The sequence below is a fragment of the Apium graveolens genome, chromosome 2 (assembly GCF_009905375.1).
Source record: "Apium graveolens cultivar Ventura chromosome 2, ASM990537v1, whole genome shotgun sequence".
NCBI lineage: Eukaryota > Viridiplantae > Streptophyta > Magnoliopsida > Apiales > Apiaceae > Apium > Apium graveolens.
The window spans coordinates 227,897,834-227,919,866 of record NC_133648.1 but is presented as its reverse complement, the minus strand read 5'-3'; positions in this window follow the sequence as shown (position 1 = coordinate 227,919,866).

Sequence of the window (22,033 nt, the reverse complement as noted above, 5' to 3'; positions counted from 1 at the left end):
TACATGATACTATTCTAGATATACCTTTACTCGCTAGAGTTTTATAACCTCTTAATAATCGCGTCAACCTTAGTATCACGGACGCGTTAGAATCGGAATACCATTTTACTTGGTACCACTTCATCTCTAGCTGCCTCCATCTTTGAAAGCTTGGTCCTTCGTATAAAAGTAAAAGAATTTATTGAGAGATCACTATGATCATGAACACTTGTTCTATTGCATAGTTAGTACAGAAGGTGGCCAGCCTTTAGTACTTGACAAGCAATTAAACAATAGATGGTATCCTACTCAGCTTCTATCACACAGATAGATAGTCATTCGACAATACCTCCCCTTCTGGAAGGGTTGTTCTTCTCATTTTATATGAAATGAAAAGAAGAGAAAAGAACGAACTGGAGAGAATTGTATATTCGTAAAAAAAAATTTTATTGCCATAAAATATCTGGCTTGGAATCTACCTCTGAACTATAGAGGTTTGTCATAGGAGAACAAAACATATATGTATTTATATCAACATCAAGTATTATAGCATCGTATTTCACATGCCTAAATATTTTTGCTATTCCGTCCATCATTCTATGGACCCATGCTCTTCCTCGAGCTTATACACAATCAGCTTTGAAACTCCCTCGACATCGAAAATCGAATCTGGGATCTCATTCTAGACATCATCGTTACTAGAATTCTATGCTTGCACCGCAATCTTCTTCGTATAGTAATACGACTCTCTATTCCTAAGAAGGAATAAATATTCAATAGGTAAATAATCGACCTAGTTTTTCTATCAAAGATAACTTATTCGTCAACATGACAAGATTAGTGGTACTCAATCTCAACATCCATTCCAATACAACTCTCACGGTTGTAATCAGCTCATTACTCGCAGAATCATTGTTGCATTACTATGGTCCACCACTGACCTACTGTCGTCATTCACTTTCCATGAAATCTTAATATCTAACCATACGGAGTCCATACATGTAGTATAGAATTCTTCTAAGGAGTTAACATAATCACCATTCATAATTCATGAAGAACACTCCTGATCCTGACATACATACATGACATGAAGCATATAAAATTACAGAAGAGTTTCAATCAAAGTACCGATAGCAGGTTAATACCATTCTTAATCATATGCCTTCAATAGAAGACTTAACTCAAAGGTTTGTTTGGTCCTTTTTGAAATATGGTCCTGGCTTATTCTCAAGATAGGACCTTCTAAGATAGATAGCCCGCTAATGACGATTACACGAATTAAACCTTTACCCAACTACTATTATGGTTGAGTATTGCACAGTCATCAGAAGGAATGTCAATCTTCCAAACCATAATACAACCTTCACAGCTTTAACCATCATCACTGTATTCCTTTGGCACAAGCGCCTATAATTATCCTCTTACCTTTAAAGTGTCGGCCACCTCTTTGGCCTTTCCTGATAGTAAAATTTCCTTACAGTCAATGTCATTTTAACCACCTCCAAATAAATTTTCTACCTTATTTCAATCACTGGTTTTGTGAAGATGTTTTCCTTAAAATCTGATGAGTAAAAAAAAAATATCACCATTTTTCCATAAGTTATTGCCTCATTCTTTAGAGGTTAATCACTGTCACGACAGACTCTCAATCATACTTAGAACATCTTTTATCCTAGGCCCTAATTGCCCTGAACAATTTCAACCTTTACTGGTTCGATCCATACTTTCTCGTGGTTTAACACGTGCCCCACTTGGCATCATTATAATTACGTCATATTTCCTTTATCAACATTTCTATTCTTGAGAATTTTGAATATTACCTTTCTCCTTGTAAAACCTCTAAGGTTATCCTTGAATCGTTCCTCCTGTATTCCCTAGATACAGGGCATATCAAGATACCATTTATTAATACCGACATCATTGTCTATATACTTCTGAAGAATTTCTCCACTGATTCTTAAAGGTTGTTATTACCTTAATCCTTTCCAATTCATACTGTCAAAACTCATACTATCCCTATTAAGGGTGAAATGCCAACCTTTATGCATTCCCCTAGGATTTATTTTAAGTTACCGATGTTCTATCCTTAATTCCACCTTTAAAAGGTACATGCATCCTTCCATGGATAATCAAGTCATATATCCCTGATAAGGGTGTCTTATTTAACCATTCCCACCTCGATAGTATATGCTGAATTTCACAATAACATCTGTATTCAAAATGAGGTCAATCAATATGTCCTCCAAAAGATAACAACGGTTATCCGCTTTTATTGCCTAAATTGGGTAACAATAACAAGGATGTTCTGGAAGATATTGGTCGTGTTCAACGTGAACTTCTTCTTAATAATTCCTTATTTACTTTTGTTGTTTATCTCAACAGTCATCTCAATGTTGGGATATCTTTCATACCTGGCGTCTCCCTTTTTGGGTATCAAGCCACCGGTCTTACACTTCATATTCTTGAAGGTCACTTCCTTCATCCAATTTTCCTAATTTCTTACTTTCTTGACTCCTCAGTCCATCCACGTTTCCTTATTAATCAATCGATCTATCTCAAAGTTTCATCAAATACTGTCAACTTCAAGGGAATTAACTATACGTATCGCTTACGCCTTCAAACCTTGAATTTATCTCATGATCAGTCACCATCGCGCTGATGATGACACACTTCTCTATATTTATTGCAAGGGTTTCTTAGGGTTTCCCATACCTAACTCCCTTATCACTTCTCAACTCTATTTCCTTTATATCCCTTTATACTCCTTCCCTTTTCAGTCTTTTATTTTCGTTTCCATTACAACCATTACATGAACCAACACAACATAAGCATTGATTTCAAACATCCCGTCATTCTGGATTCGTGTCCTCAGAACGAATCTTGACAACCTTTACAACTTAGATTCATAATTCATCATACTCGTCCGCTTTTGTTCTGGCTCTAAAGCTTTTACACTACCTCCATAACCTTGGGAAGTACTTTCCCGAAAACAATTGTCTGAACTTTAATCAGTTTATTATAACCTCTGGCTCTGTGCCTTTCTTGGCCTTTCACCAACGGGTGGCCTCTCTCTTACGGGGGTAAGTGACAAAAACAGTCTTTTGTGCTTCGTCAATCATTTAGAATCTCAAATAATTTATATATTTCCTTTAGTCAGGCTCTTGCCTCGACTGGGTCAAACTGTTCCTTGGAACTCTGAGAGCTTAGCGACTTAAAGGTCATGAAAGGATTTCCTACCGCATTGTTTCCTTAAGGTGGTGGTTGAGAATAAAAGTATAAGTTCTGTTTATATAGGTCCATGAATTTCCATATAGGAGTACCGTCTCGGGTCTCCTTATCTTGCTTGACTTCTATTTTCTCAGTATGAAATGTTTCATCCTTCTCCCATACTTGGGGTTATCTTATACGTTAAAATCCTCATTTTCCACTTCATTATGTTATGGGTTCCTTCTATCTTGATGGCGTCCTCCCTGACTATCACATTCAGGGTTTGCCCTAAATCTTATTCCTTGAACTATGACTTTCATCTAGGATCTCATCTTTAAGCTCTTAAACATTTGGAACCCAAATTCTATAGGAATACCTCATTATTCCCTTATCATCTTTCTCGGTATTAATCTCATATCTATTTTTTGGCTCTCTGCTTTCATTCATCACTTTTTCTGGCACATATGTTCTTTTCCAATAATTCGGTATGTCTTGCAATCTCAAACAGCTTTTCGGTACCGGCTCCGGTTACCTTCACTTCTATTTCCATTTTCTCAAAATCTCTTATAAACTCTCTCAAAGACATTATCATCTTGAGTCTCTCCTTTTTACTAAGGGCATCAGCCACCACATTGGCTTTCCCCGAATGATAAAGAATCTCATAATCGTAATCCTTGATCTCTAACCACCTCATTTGGCACATGTTGAGCTCTTTCTGCGTGAAAATGCACTAGAGCACTTATGGCTTGTGTAAATCTTGTACTTCTCTCCATACAAGTAGTGCCTCCAATATTTAGGGCAAAACTATTGCCACGAGCCCAAGCTCATGGGTTGGGATATCGAATTTTATATTCCCTTAATTGTCTTGATGCGTACGCGATTACCTTGTTGTGCTGTATAAGAAGCACCCTAATTCCTTATGCGAAGCGTCACTACACATCACAAAATCTCCTTTTCCATCCGGCAACGCCATCATAGGGGTCGTCACCAATCTTTGCTTCAGTTCTTGAAAGTTGTTCTCGTATTTCTCTGTCCATTCAAACTTCTCAGTCTTACGAGTAAGCCGCGTTAAAGGGGGCTACTATCTTTACAAACTTGAACTAACCTCCGATAGTGACCGACCAATTCTACCTCTGGTAGTCGACCTAACCATGGTCATCAATTCATCAGTGGTCCTTTATTCATTCTTGTCAGGATCCTCCATGGGATCCTCCTCAGCAACTATCCCTTCTAGGACAACATCCTCAACATGAACATCATCCGATCCCGCATTAGGACGCTCTATAGGATCCATAATCTGATCTCCAATAAGTAATAAAACATCATCGCGTTGTTGCTCCTCAACCTCAGGATTCGGAGTCCCACTACCATATACGATAACGAACTACGCTTCTATCACGATATTTATAAGGGTTCCCATAAGGGTTTTAACTGCCAGTACTACGTTAGGTAGCCCGACTAGGAACTTGGCAAGAGTTCTTATTATCTTAGTGAACTTATTATCTTAACGTCACATCATCTCTGAGGTTTATAACGCTTAGCTCTGATACCACTTCTGTAACACCCCCAAATCCGGGGTCGGGGATCCGGGTTGTCACGAGTTCCATTTCATAATAACACCCAATCTTAATAAATAATCAACTACTCTGTACTGTGACCCCACAATAAACACACACACCACAAGTTATAGTCTCAGAGATGAACACTCAAAAAATAACACAAGTCCTTATATTCCATAATTATAAACCGTTACACCTTAAAAAGGTTCTGAATAAATTTACATATTCCTTGCCATTATTACAATTCATATTATACATAAGTCTGCTTCATCAACAGATGAAAACCTAGCCTATTGGTAGCTCCTACCTCAGCTAGGGCGGCATCAACGCTTTCAGAAGACTGCGGAACGTTTTCTAACCGCTTGCAAATCGGGAGCTTGGTCCTGTTCATCTTTTCTATCTGTTGTTGTGTGATGAAAGAAGAATGCAAGGGTGAGCAACAAGCCCACCAAAATAATATGTATAATGATTAACAATATATGAGCCTTCTCATAGTACTCATGAAAGTCTTGGTCAAAAGAAATGAACCAAGTTTGATATCTTAATGCGATGAAGTCACAAAATATTCAGTATATATACATATATACTTTTCAAAATCTTGGAAGTCCTCTTCCATGCATAATATACACAAAGTTCCAGTTTATAATTGTTTAAAAATATCGTTGCAAGGTGATCTCATATATCTACCCTTGTCTCAACGTTTTTCTGAAAATCTTTGATATGCATAAGATAATCATTAACTAGATATAAGTTGAAAATATGAAGTTACAAGATACCCCAATATACTTATATCTTTTCCAAATATTACTTGAACTACCACCGTTCAAGTTATAATCAGTTCAAAAGTTCATCACATAGATGAGACTACAAGACAAGATTTGAATAGATTCAATCTTTGAATATCATTATAAATAATGAAGTTACGAGATACTTCATTAAATCCCGATATATATATACACCTATATATATACATTTCATACACTCCTTGAAAACCTTGGCATAAACCTGATATCTTGCTGATCAGGCAAAGATACCAATAAGTAACTTTTTCTACTAGTAGATGGACGAATTCCCCACTGGTCATCACCCTGGCCGCAATAGGACCTTATGCTGGACTGCCACTCAGCCACTTACGCATTTGATGGACTCCCACTGAGCCACTTACACTTTCATGGACGCCCACTGAGCCCATGTTGCTTATGCCGACTCAAATAGATGAACTTACTTCCCGAACGATGGGCAAGTAATCAAGATGTTTTCTCAAAACAGCAACCTCGTTGCGAATGTAAAATACACCACTGAGCCGGATCCCTCAAGTTTTGAACGAGTATTTAAATCCTCTTTAAAAGGAAGATCTTAAATATAAAAATGAGTTTTGGGATCCGCTCTAACTTTTAAAAATCATTTTGAAGACTCGAAAACACTTTAAAGAGTGTTTGGAGTAATGTTGATTTAATGAAATAAATCAGTCCCAATATATTAGAAAATATCTGAATATTATTATTTAAATAATATTCTCATAAAGAATAATCTTTATAAAAGATAATTGAAGTAGAAGTTTTAAAACTTATACTTGAAATGAGTATTAAATAACCAAAGATATACTTATATGGAAGTACTATCTTTATTTGAATAATCAAAGATAAGTTTGATTATCGACACCTTATTCTTTAATAAAATAAAGAACATATCTCAGCAAATAATCGGAGTCATAGATCTTCAAATAAATATTCAAATAATATTCATTAAATAATATAAACTGAGTCATAAGCCCTCGAATGAATATTCGTAATAATATTCATTAAATAAAATAAAGGAGTCATAAGCCCTCGAATGAATATTCGTAATAATATTCATTAAATAAAATAAAGTTATCGAATAAACCTTATTCGATTAATAGTTTTAAAAACTATATCAATATATATATATAAATATATATTATACTCGGGAGCCTCGCCTCCCGGTTTTAGAAAAAGTTCACCTTTTGATCCCCTATACTAAGGGTATACGCAAATACCGCTTATCTCTAGCATAGGTATTATGCAACGAATAAGCATTTGAACCAACAGATATATAAATCAAGAATACGAAACAGGCATGCATATATACCATATCACATGCTACAATATATCGCAAGAATTTGCTAATAATAAATATGCATTTATCACAAGATTATGCATATACACATATACATCACAACAACAGTATAACGGGTAGAAAACTTGCCTGAGCGACTGGGGGTTACAAATGGCTCGGGACGAGTCTGGTAACCTATAAACAACATATAAGTTGGAATTAAACCGAAGTCACTTGTAAATCTATACTTTAACCAAATTAGACTCTAACGCTCGCTTTGCGCTTACTGATTCTCTTAAGTCGCTCGAGTACCCTCGGCTCCACCATTTTTAATAAATTAACCATTACGATTTTTAAGGAGATTCCTTCGCGAGTGTCTTACCAACTGCCTATTACACTTTACATAAATGTTTCATACTCCAATTAGTCATATAATGTCTTTAACCTATGTTTCAAAGTAAGGCGAGGGGTAATGTTTCGTTCGCGAAACGTCGTTACTTAAAACGGCCGTTTCTCCTAAACCGTACATCGGAATCAAACGAACTACATATCAAAACGAAGCTCGTAACATGAACTATCTAAAAATGGCAATGGTCAAAACCTAGCAGGGAGTTCTTGGGTCCTAATGTTATGAACAAAAGCAGTCTAAAGTAAATCGGACATTACGACGGCTATGTTTACGCGATTTCCAAATTTTTTACCATTTCAAATCATATCAATCCAACTACCAATCAACAACAACTCAAGATACACATCAATGCTACTGATTTCAGTCATAATAAGCTCAAGGATCTCAATCCAATCATATATTATAACATCTCCAAATTCAACTAAACTACTTAACAATTAAGCTCGAATCATGCTTATCATTCAAATTACTACTCATCCATCCAAACCATCTCCAAACTTCAACATTCAAACTTATTACTAAAGGGTGTGAATATTTATACCTTTCTTGGAGGGTGAAAAGTTACTAGGAAGCCTTATGGAGCCTCCTACAAGCTTGATCTTTCCAAAGAAATCAAGAACACAAAGTTAGGCTTTGAAGTTTCTAAAAGTCCGATATAAAGAACTGTAAAAATGAGGGTCTTACCATGCTTATTTGGATGAGACTTGTGAATAAGAGTTGTAGGCCATCTCAATACCTTTCCAACGAGCTATAGAACACAACATTTGAGTTAGAAATGAAGGAGATACAGCAGTTTTAATGTGCTGGTTCTGTTTTGGCCGAGAGCAATAAAAATGGGGGAGAAAAAAGCTTGCTTGTGTTGACTTATTTTGTGGTGTAAATGGAATGGTAGGTGGATATTTGTTTGGCTAACTCTTGGTTAGTTAGTGGAAAGTGATGTAAGCAAGCCTATGTCACCACTTGCATCACTCTTGCCACTTGTCCTCTTCTTATGGTGGAAGCTTTTCATTAAGCTTAATCCTTGTTAATTAGGTGCTTTAATACTTGTATTATCCTTGCTAATCCCCTAGCTACTTGCCCAAGTTTGATCCTTAGTCATTTAATTGCTTTACGACTCGTTTTTTATTCATTCTCGTTGATCGTTTGAGGGATCATATCCGGGATCTTATTACTTGGGTTCCCCTAAACCTTTCTCAATATTTTATATTCCTTTTATGATCCTCTCTTATAACCCTTGAATTTAAATCCTTTTAATCATGTTACCTTATACTCAATTCTTTCGGTATCTGGTGGATTTTTGGGAAAAATCAAAGTGTCCGGATCCGAATTCTAATGACCTTTACATACACTCATTTAATTTATGGAATACTAATACGATCTTAGAATTTCCATAACAGTACTCTTATATAACGTGGTCTGATAATTTTCCTTAATCAGCATTGTCAGCAAAAGTTACTATTCATCCGTGTTTTAAAAATTCCAAAAATTGGGGTTATTACAAATTCTATGAAGAATAGAATACTTGGAAGAAAAGATATCTGATTGATATATTTTAGGAAGCAGAATTATATTCCATATCAATTAGCAATTATCTTGTAACTGTGTAGTATATAAACACAGACATAGGGTTTATACTATAAGTGTTATCATTATCGAGAATATTATTTATTGTAACCCTAGCAGCTCTCGTGATATTTGTTCATCACTGAGAGAGGACAGTTCTGTATTGTAACAAAGTTTATTGCTTTGAATAAAGTCTATTTTTCTGTTACTTGTGTTATTAGAATTCGATTTGATTGTGCTATACACTGTATTCACCCCCCTCTACAGTGTGTGTGACCTAACAAGTGGTATAAGAGCCTATCTGTTAACACACAAATAGTTTAAGATCCAAAAACAATCATGTCTGAAGTAGAAATCCAACTAAGCCCACCAAAACTGAAGAATCTCCAAAAACACAAATCCATAGCCGATATGAGGCATTAGAGTTCCCATATTGAAACCATCTGAATATCCCATATGGAAGGTGAGGATGACTATATTTCTAGAAGCTACAGATCCAGAATATCTTGATAGAATCAAGGAAGGACCTCACAATCCAACAAAACTCGATGTTGCAGTTGCAGGTGAAGCAGCAAAGTCTGTAACAAAGGAGAAGAGTGACTACACTGCTGAAGATATCGCATCAATTGCTAAGGATGCTAAGGTACGACACTTACTGTATAGTGCCATTGATAATGTAATGTCAAACAGGGTAATAAACTGTAAAACTGCAAAAGAGATATGGGATGCCTTGGAAACAAGATGTCAGGGAACTGATACGATCAAGAAGAACAGGAAGACAATACTCACTCAAGAGTATGAACACTTTGACTCAAAGGCTAATGAGTCATTGACTGATTTATATGATAGATTTGTCAAACTCTTGAACGATTTGTCACTGGTTAATGAGGAGTATGATCTTGAAGATTCAAACCTTAAATTCCTGTTAGCTCTTCCTGAAAGCTGGGATTTGAAGGCAACAACTATAAGAGACAACTATAATCTTGATGAAACGACTCTTGATGAAATCTATGGGATGCTCAAGACTCATGAACTTGAGATGGAACAAAGAAGCAAGAGAAAAGGAGGAAAGACAAGAACAGTTGCTCTTAAGGCCGAAGAAGAATCTCCCAAGGCAGCCACCTCAAGGAAAGACAAGGGTAAAGCGCTCTTCACAAAGTCTGATACTGAGTCATTAAGTTCTGATAGTGATGATGACTCAGAATCTGAAAGCTTGCCTGAGACGGATGCTGATGAAGAGATGATGAAGCTGTGTGCTCTTATGGTGAAAGAAATCACAAAGATTGCATACAGGAAGTTCAGGAAGGGAAAGAAGTTTTCCAGGAAAGGTGCAAGTTCTGATAACAAGAATTTCAGAAAATCTGAAGGCAAAGGAGGAAAGTCTGACAGAGGAGATTACACAAATGTCAAATGCTACAACTGTGGTGAGAAAGGCCACATATCTCCTGATTGCAAGAAAGTGAAGAGTGACAAAGGCAAGGCTCTTGTCACAAAGAAGAAAAGCTGGACAGACACCTCAGATTCTGAAAGTGAGGAGAACTATGCCTTGATGGCAAATGCTGATATGGCAAATGCTGAAAGCAGTACTGAAGGTGCTGAGTTAAAGGTACCTCAAACTACTTATGCCTTTCATACTGATGATATTAATGAGTTGAGAAGATATCTTAAAACCATGTTCATTAGCTATAGAGACCAAACTTTAACATGTGAAAGATTAACTTCTGAAAATCTTGCTTGTAAAAAGAGGAATGATTATTTAGAAAAAGAGTTAGTCATGTTCCATCAAACTCAGAAAGATAGAGATGATGCTTTCTATGTTAGGGATGAAGTACTTAAAATGAATGAATATCTAAAAACTGAGTTAGAAAAGGAAAGAGAGATTATCAGGACTTGGACTAACTCTGGCAGAACAACTCAAAATTTGTTAAGTAGTGGAAACTAGAAAGAGGGCTTAGGTTATGGAGATGATAAGAATGATAAAGGAACTGTAGATATTAAGCCCATAGTTGTTAAATAAAAGCCAGAGTTAAAACCTGTTAAGTTTGTAGCTGTAAAGTCTGATACTGAGAAATCAGAAGTTAAAAAGGAATTGACTTCTGACAAACTAAAACAGGAAAAGACAACTGAAGTAAACGTAGGCTTAATGACAAAGAAGCAGCTTAAGCATAAGCTGAAAGATATTAAGAATGTAAACAAGGTAAAATCATCTAGGAAAAGTAGGAATGGAAAGGAAGGTGTGAATAAAAGCAATGATTATAAGCCTGTTCCTGATGCTCCTAGAAAAACGTGTCATAACTGTGGAAGTTCTAATCATCTGGCTTCTTTTTGCAGGAAGAATAAGAACATAAACTTCTTACCTTCAAAGTCAAGAGTTAAGAGTCAGTCTGTTAGATATAAGCCACAAAATCCTTGTTTTCATTGTGGTAGTTTATGGCATTCCATTTATACTTGTAAGGAATATCATAGTCTGTACTATGATTATTATCAAATAAAACCTTCTTTAAAGAAAGTTAGCATTGTTCCTTCTAGTGTAAGTTTTGATTCAAAGTCTGATAGTGTAAATTCTGATAAGAAAAATGTTAAAATAAACTCTGATGCTAAATCCGCTGCAAATGTTAAGAAACTTAATAAGGCCAAAGGATCCAAGCAAGTCTGGGTCCTTAAAACTAATCATTAGTGGTCTTTGTGATTGCAGGGCAACAGGAAAAACATCCTAGTTCTGGACAGTGGATGTTCAGGACATATGACTGGAAATAAAGCCCTGCTATCAGACTTTGTGAAGAAGGCTGGCCCAAGTGTTTCTTATGGAGATGCCAATATTGGAAAAACATTGGGATATGGCAATATCAATCTTGGGAATGTCATCATTAAAGAAGTAGCTCTGGTCTCAGGACTTAACACAATCTGCTGAGTGTTAGTCAAATATGTGACAGAGGTTATCATGTGGATTTCTTTGAAGAACACTGTGAAGTTGTAAGTAAATCTACAAGCAAAGTTGTTCTGAAAGGATACAGGCATGGTAACATTTATGAATCCAAGCTTTCAACAAGTACTGATGGTTCTGCAATCTGTCTGATGAGTAGAGCATCAATTGAAGAAAGCTGGAATTGGCACAAGAAACTCTCTCATTTAAATTTCAACAAGATAAATGAACTTGTCAAGAAAGATCTTGTGAGAGGACTGCCAAAGTCAGTATTTGCTCCTGATAGCCTTTGTGATTCCTGTCAGAAGGCTAAACAAAGAAAATCTTCATTCAAGAGCAAGACTGAATTATCAATTCTTGAGCCTTATCACCTACTACATGTTGATCTATTTGGTCCAGTGAATGTCATGTCTATTGCAAAGAAGAAATATGCTATGGTCATAGTGGACGAGTTCACCAGATACACATGGGTGTATTTCTTGCACACTAAAAGTGAAACTCCATCTATCTTGATTGATCATGTCAAGCAACTGGATAAATTGGTCAAAGATTCTGTGAAGATAATAAGAAGTGATAATGGCACTGAGTTCAAGAATTTGATCATGGAAGAGTTCTGCTATGCTCCTGGAACTCCACAGAAAAATGAAGTTGTTGAAAGAAAGAATAGAACTCTCATTGAAGCTGCACGGACTATACTTGATGAAGCAAAGCTTCCAACCTATTTTTAGGCTGAAGCTGTGCAGGCTACTTGTTTTACTCAGAATGCAACACTCATTAACAAGCATGGAAAGACACCATATGAGATGGTGAAGAAAAAGAAGCCAAATCTGAAGTATTTTCACGTATTTGGATGCAAGTGTTTTGTTCTTAAGACTCATCCTGAACAGCTATCCAAATTTGATCTAAAAGCTGATGAAGGTATCTTTGTTGGATATCCACTTTCCACAAAAGCCTTCAGAGTCTATAACTTGAGAATAAGGGTGGTCATAAAATCTATCAATGTCTCCTTTGATGATAAGAAGATTACTGGACTTGAAGATTTCAATGATCATGATCAGCTGAGATTTGAAAATGAAGACTTAAATTCTGATACTGAAAATCCTGACAGTCTAAATCCTGATACTGCAAACTCTGATGGATTAAACTCTGATGTTATTGAAACTATGGTGACTATGCCAAAGGAAGATGCACCTGTGCAGGGGGAGCATACTGAAGATACAACCACATCTCAAGAAGCATCAGAACATACAATTGGCTCTTCAAGTTCTGATTCGTCAAGTTCTGATAAGCCAAGTTCTGATAGTTCTGAAAACTTAAATTCTGAAGGATCCAACTCAAAGAGCATAGTTTCAGGGGGAGCATCAGAAAATGTTGATGAAGATAGCATGGATCATGGGGGAGCATCCAGTTCTAGAGAAAACCTTCCATCTGCAAGAAAGTGGACTAAATCATATACACCTGACTTAATTATTGGAAATCTTGATGCAGGTGTCAGAACTAGAACAGCTACTTCAAGTGAATGTCTTTACAATTCTTTTCTTTCTCAGACTGAACCAAAGAAAGTGGAAGAAGCTCTTCAAGATGCTGATTGGGTGCAAACAATGCAAGAAGAGTTAAATAAATTTGAAAGAAACAAAGTCTGGACCCTAGTGCCAAGACCAAAGAACAGATCTGTTGTTGGTACAAAGTGGGTATTCAGAAACAAAACTGATAGTGATGGCATAATTATAAGGAATAAGGCAAGGTTGGTTGCAAAAGGATATTCTCAACAGGAGGGAATTGATTATGATGAAACATTTGGACCAGTTGCTAGATTGGAAGCCATAAGGATATTTTTGGCTTATGCTGCTCACAAAAAGTTACTGTCTTTCAAATGGATGTGAAAAGTGCTTTTCTCAATGGAGAATTGGAAGAGGAAGTATATGTTGAACAACCTCCAGGCTTTGTAGATCCTAAATATCCAGATCATGTCTACAGGCTTGATAAAGCACTTTATGGTCTTAAGCAAGCTCCTAGAGCATGGTATGATACTTTAGCTTAGTTTCTTCTGGAAAGTGGATTTAATAGAGGAACTATAGACAAAACACTGTTCTACCTCAACCATGGAAAGGACTTACTTCTGGTTCAGATATATATTGATGATATCATCTTTGGTTCTACAAATGATAGACTTTGCAAGAAGTTTTCCAAACTAATGCAGTCAAGATATCAAATGAGTATGATGAGGGAACTTAGCTATTTTCTGGGCCTTCAAGTCAAGAAGAATGAAGAAGGCACTTTTATTTGTCAAACCAAGTACACCAGAAACTTGCTGAAGAAATTTGGAATGCAAGATTGTTTAAGTGCATCCACTCCCATGGCCACTGCAACAAAACTGGATAAGGATACTGGTAAATCAGTAGATATTACTGATTACAGAGGTATGATTGGCTCTCTACTCTATCTAACTGCTAGTAGACCTGATATCATGTATGCTACCTGTCTTTGTGCAGGATTTCAAGCAGATCCAAGAGAACCTCACTTAACAGCTGTGAAAAGAATCTTCAAGTATCTTAAGGGAACAGCTGATCTGGGATTGTGGTATCCTAGAGAATCAGATTTTAAACTAATAGGTTACTCAAATGCAGATTTTGCAGGTTGCAAAATTGACAGGAAAAGCACAAGTGGAAGCTGCCAATTTCTTGGAGGCTGATTGGTTTCTTGGTTTAGCAAGAAACAAAAGTCAATTTCCACATCAACTGCAGAAGCAGAGTACATTGCTGCAGGAAGCAGTTATGCACAGATTCTCTGGATGAAGAATCAGTTACTGGATTATGGGTTAACATATTTTAAAATCCCTATTTACTGTGATAATCAAAGTGCTATTGCTATGACAGGTAATTCAGTTCAACACTCAATGACAAAGCACATCAGCATTAGGTACCACTTCATAAGGGAACATGTGGATGAAGGTACAGTGGAATTGCACTTTGTTCCAATAGATCAACAACTAGCAGATATCTTCACAAAACCACTGTGTGAAGCTACTTTTACAAGATTGGTAAATGAACTTGGAATGGTTTCAGGTTCTTTCTCTAAATCTGCTTAGCTTTTGTTCTGATGCATCAAACTTTATGATCGGTATTTACAGATATTACTCTCTTTGTGTATTCTGTGCTTAATTAAAAATTACTTAAGTACTGATTGTTGTCTGATGTGAATTTCTAAACTCTGATAGTGATATGAATATTTCTGTGACTATTCAATCCTATGAGGATAACTGTACTAGATGCTGACCTAGTAGTCTTTAATATACTAGAGATTCCATGTTAGAAGTAATTATTTATGTGGAAATCTATTGACATAAGCAAATTCTGATATTGAGCTTAGTTAGGTTCACTTTGTCTATCTTATTACTAAGTCCAAAACTAGAATAATGCTTCTCATCTGTTAAGTTCTGATGTTAGTAAATCTGCTGAATGTACTAAGTGCTAATAAACCTCACTTATCAAAAGAAAAAAGGAAAAGAACAAGGAATAAAAATCAGGTACTCCTTTGAGATCTAGAGTAAAAATGTGGAAGGGACGACCCAAGTGCATTGCTGGTATTAAGTAATATGCATCAGAAAAGCAAATAATTATTTTTCTTGGTGACTTTTCACGCTCTATGATTACTGGAGAAATACTCTGATAATAGCATAAATTCTGATAAGCAGTCGTGACTCACTTACACTGAGAAGCCACTGTAAAATGAAATTTCAAAAGATGCATAAAATAAGCGCAAAATAGTTGAGGTGGACTCATGCATGAACTCATTCAATAGTAGGCTTCAGAATAATGACAGGTTTTAAGTAAAGTTCTTAGTCATGCCTTATTTCTAAGATGTACTGAAGTGAATCAGGCTTTACTCTTTGTCTGATATTTAGCTTAATGCACACACTTAAACTCCATATGAATGATGAAAATTACTGTGGTGATCAATGTTATTTTAGATGAATAGTTTATGTGTCAGATTGCATAAATTCTGAGGACAGGTTCTGATGAAAGTTCTGATGATTAAGTTCTGAAGAACCGAAATCAGAATTTGTGTGAAGATTACAAAGATAAGCATTCACTTTTCGAGTTAAGAAATCATGTTCTGATGACTGTTAAGTTCTGATATAAGTCTAAGTGCTGATATTAAATTCTGATTCTTTACTTGACTTATTTGTGGTTAAAATCAGAAACAGTCTTATTTTTAAATCAGAATATGTTTGGGTGGAATATTAACAGTCAATACAATTAGGGTTAGTGGTACATGTGCATGCACAGTAATATTTACTTGTTTCTAGTGTGCATTAAACCCTGTTTTACACTTCCAATTGCTATTTTTATTCTCCTCAGTCTTGGGAGATGAGGTAGAATTATTTCTACCTGTCAGCATTAAATTTTCCTTGCGTCTCCTGGCATTCTATTTCCTATTTAAATAAACACTTCACTCCAGCCAGCACATCTCTAAATTCCTCACAAACTCACTCTCGTTTTATTCTTAACACCAAAAATGGCTGCATTTGGCTGGTTTTACAATTATGGCGATGAGACTGTACATGTCTTTATAAATGGAATTCCAACTCTATACCCTATCGCAAACATCCCTCACAACCTCTGGATTCAATTTCCAGAGGTTATTAAACGTGATCTGTTGACAGTTCGAAGAGAACTTCATCTCCGTCGTCTTCGACAGCAGGAGCGAATCATACGACTCGCTATTCTCTTTGTTGAGAGCAGGAAGAAGAAATAGTTTCTAATCCCTGTTTTTCTTCACCATCAGCTTTGTCAGGCTTCTTAGCTTAGGACAATAGTTGATGCTAATAGGACTTGTAGCTTAGGACAATCTTGTAATGTTGAGCTGTAATTTAAATTTCATGAATGTATTCTCTTAATATATTAATGGAATTTTTATATTTTTGCAAGATGCTGTCTCTGAGTCATTTGAAATTCTGATGTTTTTTTAAATCCTGATTTATCCATATTCTGATGACCATTTTATTACTGATACAAATAAAGTTCTGATTCTGACGTGGCAGTACCTGTTTACTTGATTTATTTCTATTGGTCATTTTCTCACTTAGTGGATTTATACAGAATATTTGTCTCGCCGTAAAAATATTTAATAAGTGGGAACAATTTAAATTTTAAATTAAAACTGAATTATCTTAATTAATGGGATTACTTGGTAAGTGGAACGGTTTTTCCTTGAAAAACTCCATGTGATAAGTAATGATTACTGTTTTCCCGTGCCCATTAATTATTCTTTACTGCTGCATGTCTGACAGGTGTCCAACGGTAACTTTTTCTACCGTGTATAAGTAAAAGAGAGAGAAGATTGTAAAATCTTTTATTTACTTTCACACTTTATCTCTCTTTATTTACTTCTATTCTCTCTCATCTCCTGACGTTGTTTTTCATACAGACATTTTATCAAACACCTTACAGGCAACCTTAATTCTCAATTTTTCTCATGGCACCTAAGGATTTGATCGTAGATGGAGCCAAGTTCGTTCCCAACAACTATGCTGCAATCTTAAATCATGATGAAGCTCCATCTGAGTTGTACTTTGTGCAAGATCTTCTAGCATACGGTGAAATTGGGTATGCATTGACCCAGCCTCAAGTCATTTCCAGCCAACAAGTTTTGACATTTTGGCGGACTGAGCATTTTGACAATGGTGGAGCTACTGGTACTCCAAACATTATCTTTGAAGTAAATGATGTTGAGCATGTGGTAACTCCTGGAGCAGTTCGTAAAGCTCTACACTTACCAGAAGGCTGCATTTTCTCAACACCGGAGGAACCAGTTCTACAGCAGCTCATGGCTAATTTGGGGTATGAGAAGAGTTTGGCCAAGCTTGGACAGTTGAAAAGAGCACATATCAGAAAGGAATGGAGCTTTTTCTTCGACTGCATCACTAAAGCCTTCGAGAATAAGTGTTCCAACTTTGATGCCATTCCTATTATGAGTCAGCACATCGGGATGCTATAATTCACCAAACTCATTTTGATTTTGCAAGTGATGTGCTAGGTTTTATAGGGGATAGGATGACAGAGGATAGGAATGTCGTATACTTTGCTAGATTCTGTCAGCTTATATTTACTTTTTGTTGTGCTGATGAACCTCAACTAGCCAGTTCTTTATTTCCACCCTTTAAACTTGCAAAACGAGCTTTTAATGACTTGGTAAATGCTGACCTTAAGAAAAAGGTGGTTAGACCCTTACAGATTCCTCAGTCTGTAAAACAGATCCTAGTAAATTATGATCCTCAAACCTACAGATCTGTTTATCCTGATGTTCAACCTACCACCACATCCCAAAAACCACAACAACCATCAGAACATACCACACATACATCTCAACCTACTCAACCCTCTATCAGAACTCATCTCAAACCTTCACAGATAGCCCAACCTTCATCATCAGCACATACTGTGAAGCCTTCATCTTCCAAGCCCAATAGGACAAAGACTGTCCCTCATACATTACAGAAGAGAAGGAGGACTGTTCTAAGAGATGAGTCAGATAGTGAGGAACAGGTTTCTTCATCAGAACTTGTTTTAAAGAAGCTGAGAAGGTCCCTTCTCAGAAGGATACTGGAATTGAGGGATCTAAGCTTCTCAAAAGGCTTAGAAGAATGTCTTATGCTGAAACTCCCAAGGAATCTACACCTTCAAAGAAAAGAAAGAAACAGAGAGCTCACAGGCCAGCTTCAGATGATGAGGAAGCAGCTGCTAAGGAAGGAGATCAGGAATCTCTGATCTCAAAAGAGCCAGAATTTGTTGAAGCTACTGCATCTACACCTCCATTGTCACCAACTCAGGAAGCTGCTACAGATAAAGCAACTACACCACCTGTGTCTCCTATTCATAAACCAGTATCTACTGCAGACCCAGGTACAAGTGCTGAGATTGATATTCACAACCTGTTTGTGCCTGAGGTTCTCTACTTAGAAGCTCCAATAGCTCCAGTTAATCCATCAACAACACCACTTACTGATGCTAATGAAACTCCAGAATTGTCTACAACACCTTCCCTGCATCTAGATATTGAAGATCAAATTATAGGTGAGCATCAAACAATGGTTGTTGATCAGAACTTGGAAGCAGAACAACACTTAGAGGATGATGTTGAAGTCTCAATAGCTTCTCATACGGTTCTTTTATCAGAAGATGCTGAATCTGAAAGTCCTGATGCTGCAAATGCTGGTACTACTGGTGATGCTGCTAGAAATGAAGATGCTACTGCAGTTGGTCCTTCAGGACATGCATCTCAACAAACTGTTCCTAAATCTGAACTAGTCAAAAAGTTTGTTCGAGGAGATGCACCAGTACCTTGGAGTGAAACTCCTAGAGGAGAGGAGTGGACTAAGGAATGGAACATAGTTACTTTTGTTCCTTCTCAATCAATTATTGCTGAGCACTTGGCAAAAGCTGATGGGCTACTAGCTAATGTTAATTTCAAGACACAACTTCGAGTTACTACATTGAGTATTAGACATCTTCAAGGTCTACATTCAACAACTTATGCAGAGCTGCATAAAATTCAGGAAGAATTGCTCAAGCAAGACATGACTAAGAAAATTGACAAGAAAACTTTCTTTCAACCTACCTTTGATAGAGTTGCTTACATTGAGAAGACCCAAGAGAAGCAACAATCTCAGATTGATGATATTTTAAAAAATCAAGCTTCTCAGCAATCTCAACTTGATGAAATCCAATCCTCAGTGGAATTGCTTGTCTCTGTTCACTTACCTACTGATGCCAAAAAAGGGGGAGAAGGTAATTAAGTCCAAATGCAAAACTGTTAAGACACTGAAGGGGAAGGATGATGAAAAAGATGACCAGGGAAACTCTGGAATGGGTGGAGGTCATGGTCAAGGTAGTGGTTTCTCATCAAGAAGAGCTGAAGCTACAAGTCATAGAACAAGTTTTGATACTGAAAAAAGAATTACTTCTGATACTGGTAAAAGAATAAGTACTGATGAACTTTTGGATCTTGATGAAGAAATATCAAGACAGTTATTTCTGAAGGAAAATCCAGGAATGGACTTTGAGAGTCTTTTGGAAGAAGAAGCTAGACTTAAGTCAGAAAAAGTTTACTCTAGATCTGAAGCTTTTGTTGGTAAAAAGAAACTTCCAAAGGCCAAAGGCATTGTGATAAAAGAAAGGACAAATATTGAGGCAACCAAGGTCAAATCACAATTGCAGATAGATCCAAGGTCTAAGGGCAAAGAAAAAGTTGGTGAACCTATAAAGGTTTATGTGCCTCCTGTGTTTGAAGAAATTACTGTTGAAGATGCTGATCTTACTCTGACTTCGAGAAAGATTTCTAAGACAAACTCTGGCATGGCTCAAGTTGTTCAGAGTCAAGATATAGTTAGTTCTGATATTACAAAGAAGCAAGTAACCTCTGACATAGCTCAAGTTGACTTGATATCAGAAGATAAATCAAAGGAAACCTCTGACATTGCTCATGTTAAACCTTCAAAGTTACTCCTACCAGGTTTCACCAAAGCCAAACAGACTCAACCTTTGAAGACTGCTGCAAGTGGTTTTGAAGCAAGAGTGGTTACTGGAAAGGAAGCAAGAGATAAATCTGGATTGGGTAGTGCTGATGAAAGAAGAGTACATAATACAACCAATGATCCAACTTTCTTAAGTGAACTAGGTATTGGAGCAACTCCTGAAAGATTGAATCAACTAGAATCTGTACAGATGGTTTACCATACCTACTTGAAAGAACACATCTTGTTGTACTTCATGACAGATAGTAGGGTTTACCACATAAGGGAAAATGCTATTCCACTGAAGTATTTTGAAGGACTGGAACATGTTTTATTTTTACTTCAAGTGAATGACAGAATAACATAAAGTGCTGCAAACTTTTTGAAGACTCAAATTCAGAGACAGAAAAGGCTTTATTCTGTAAAGTCTGACAGTACATATCTTCCAAAGTACAGAGATCACAAGGGTGATATTGTTGAGATGAAGCCTAACTCTGCTAAGATTATAACTACCTTTCTGGGTTACAAGGCTGTAGAATTCAATCTTGAGTCTGACAAGGCATATTTGATCAGACTGGATCAGGATATAAGGAAAGCTAGAATTAATGATCTCAGGGCTGCTATCTTCCAAACTGGTGAAGATTCTGCAGAACTTAAAGATGCTAAAAGGAGGATGATTGATGAACTCAGATATGCTGAGAGATGTTTGTTAAAGAACTATCTCAGAATAACTCCTGACATCAGAGAGATCAGAAAGTGAAGCCAAGTCAAGATCTACAACTGCTCAAATTCTGATATCTATACAGACTGAAGTTGTTATCAGAAGTTAAAGTTGGTAAAGCTTTAAGGACTGTAACTTGTAGTTATCTAGTCAAATTCTCATGCATTTGTACTTAATATTTCTGACATCGTCAAATATCTGTTAAACTTGTATATTATGCTAATTTATAAGTTGGGAGAGATTGTTAGATATATTTGATAATGTCATGACTAATATGATTTATGTTTAGTTTTCAGATCTTACTTAAACAGGACAAATCAATACTTAACTGAAATCGGTACTTATATTGAAGTCAGAACTTAAGTCATCAGTACTTAAGGTTCAGGAGATATTTATCAGAAGATAATATCAGGACTTAAAGGAAACGTTCAGATAAGGAAGGTGGCTGATTGATTGAAGAGGAGATCAAGACAAAAGTAAGAAGAGACATGCATGAAGAAGGAATTCTATGAAGAATAGAATACTTGGAAGAAAATATATTTGATTGATATATTTTAGGAAGCAGAATTATGTTCCATATCAATTAGCGATTATCTTGTAACTGTGTAGTATATAAACACAGACATAGGGTTTACACTATAAGTGTTATCATTATCGAGAATATTATTTATTGTAATCCTAGAAGCTCTCGTGATATTTGTTCATCACTGAGAGAGGACAGTTCTGTATTATAACAGAGTTTATTGCTTTGAATAAAGTCTGTTTCTGTAACACCCCCAAATCCGGGGTCGGGGATCCGGGTCGTCACGAGTTCCATTTCCCTTAATAACACCCAATCTTAATAAACAATCAATTACTCTATACTGTGACCCCACAATAAACACACACACCACAAGTTATAGTCTCAGAGATGAATATCAAAAAAATAACACGAGTCATTTTATTCCAAAATTCTATGCCATTACACCTTAAAAGGGTTTCTGAATAGATTTATATTTCTTTGCCATTATTACAATTAATAAAGATACATAAGTCTGGTACATCAAAAGTTGAAATCCTAGCCTATTGGTAGTTCCTATCT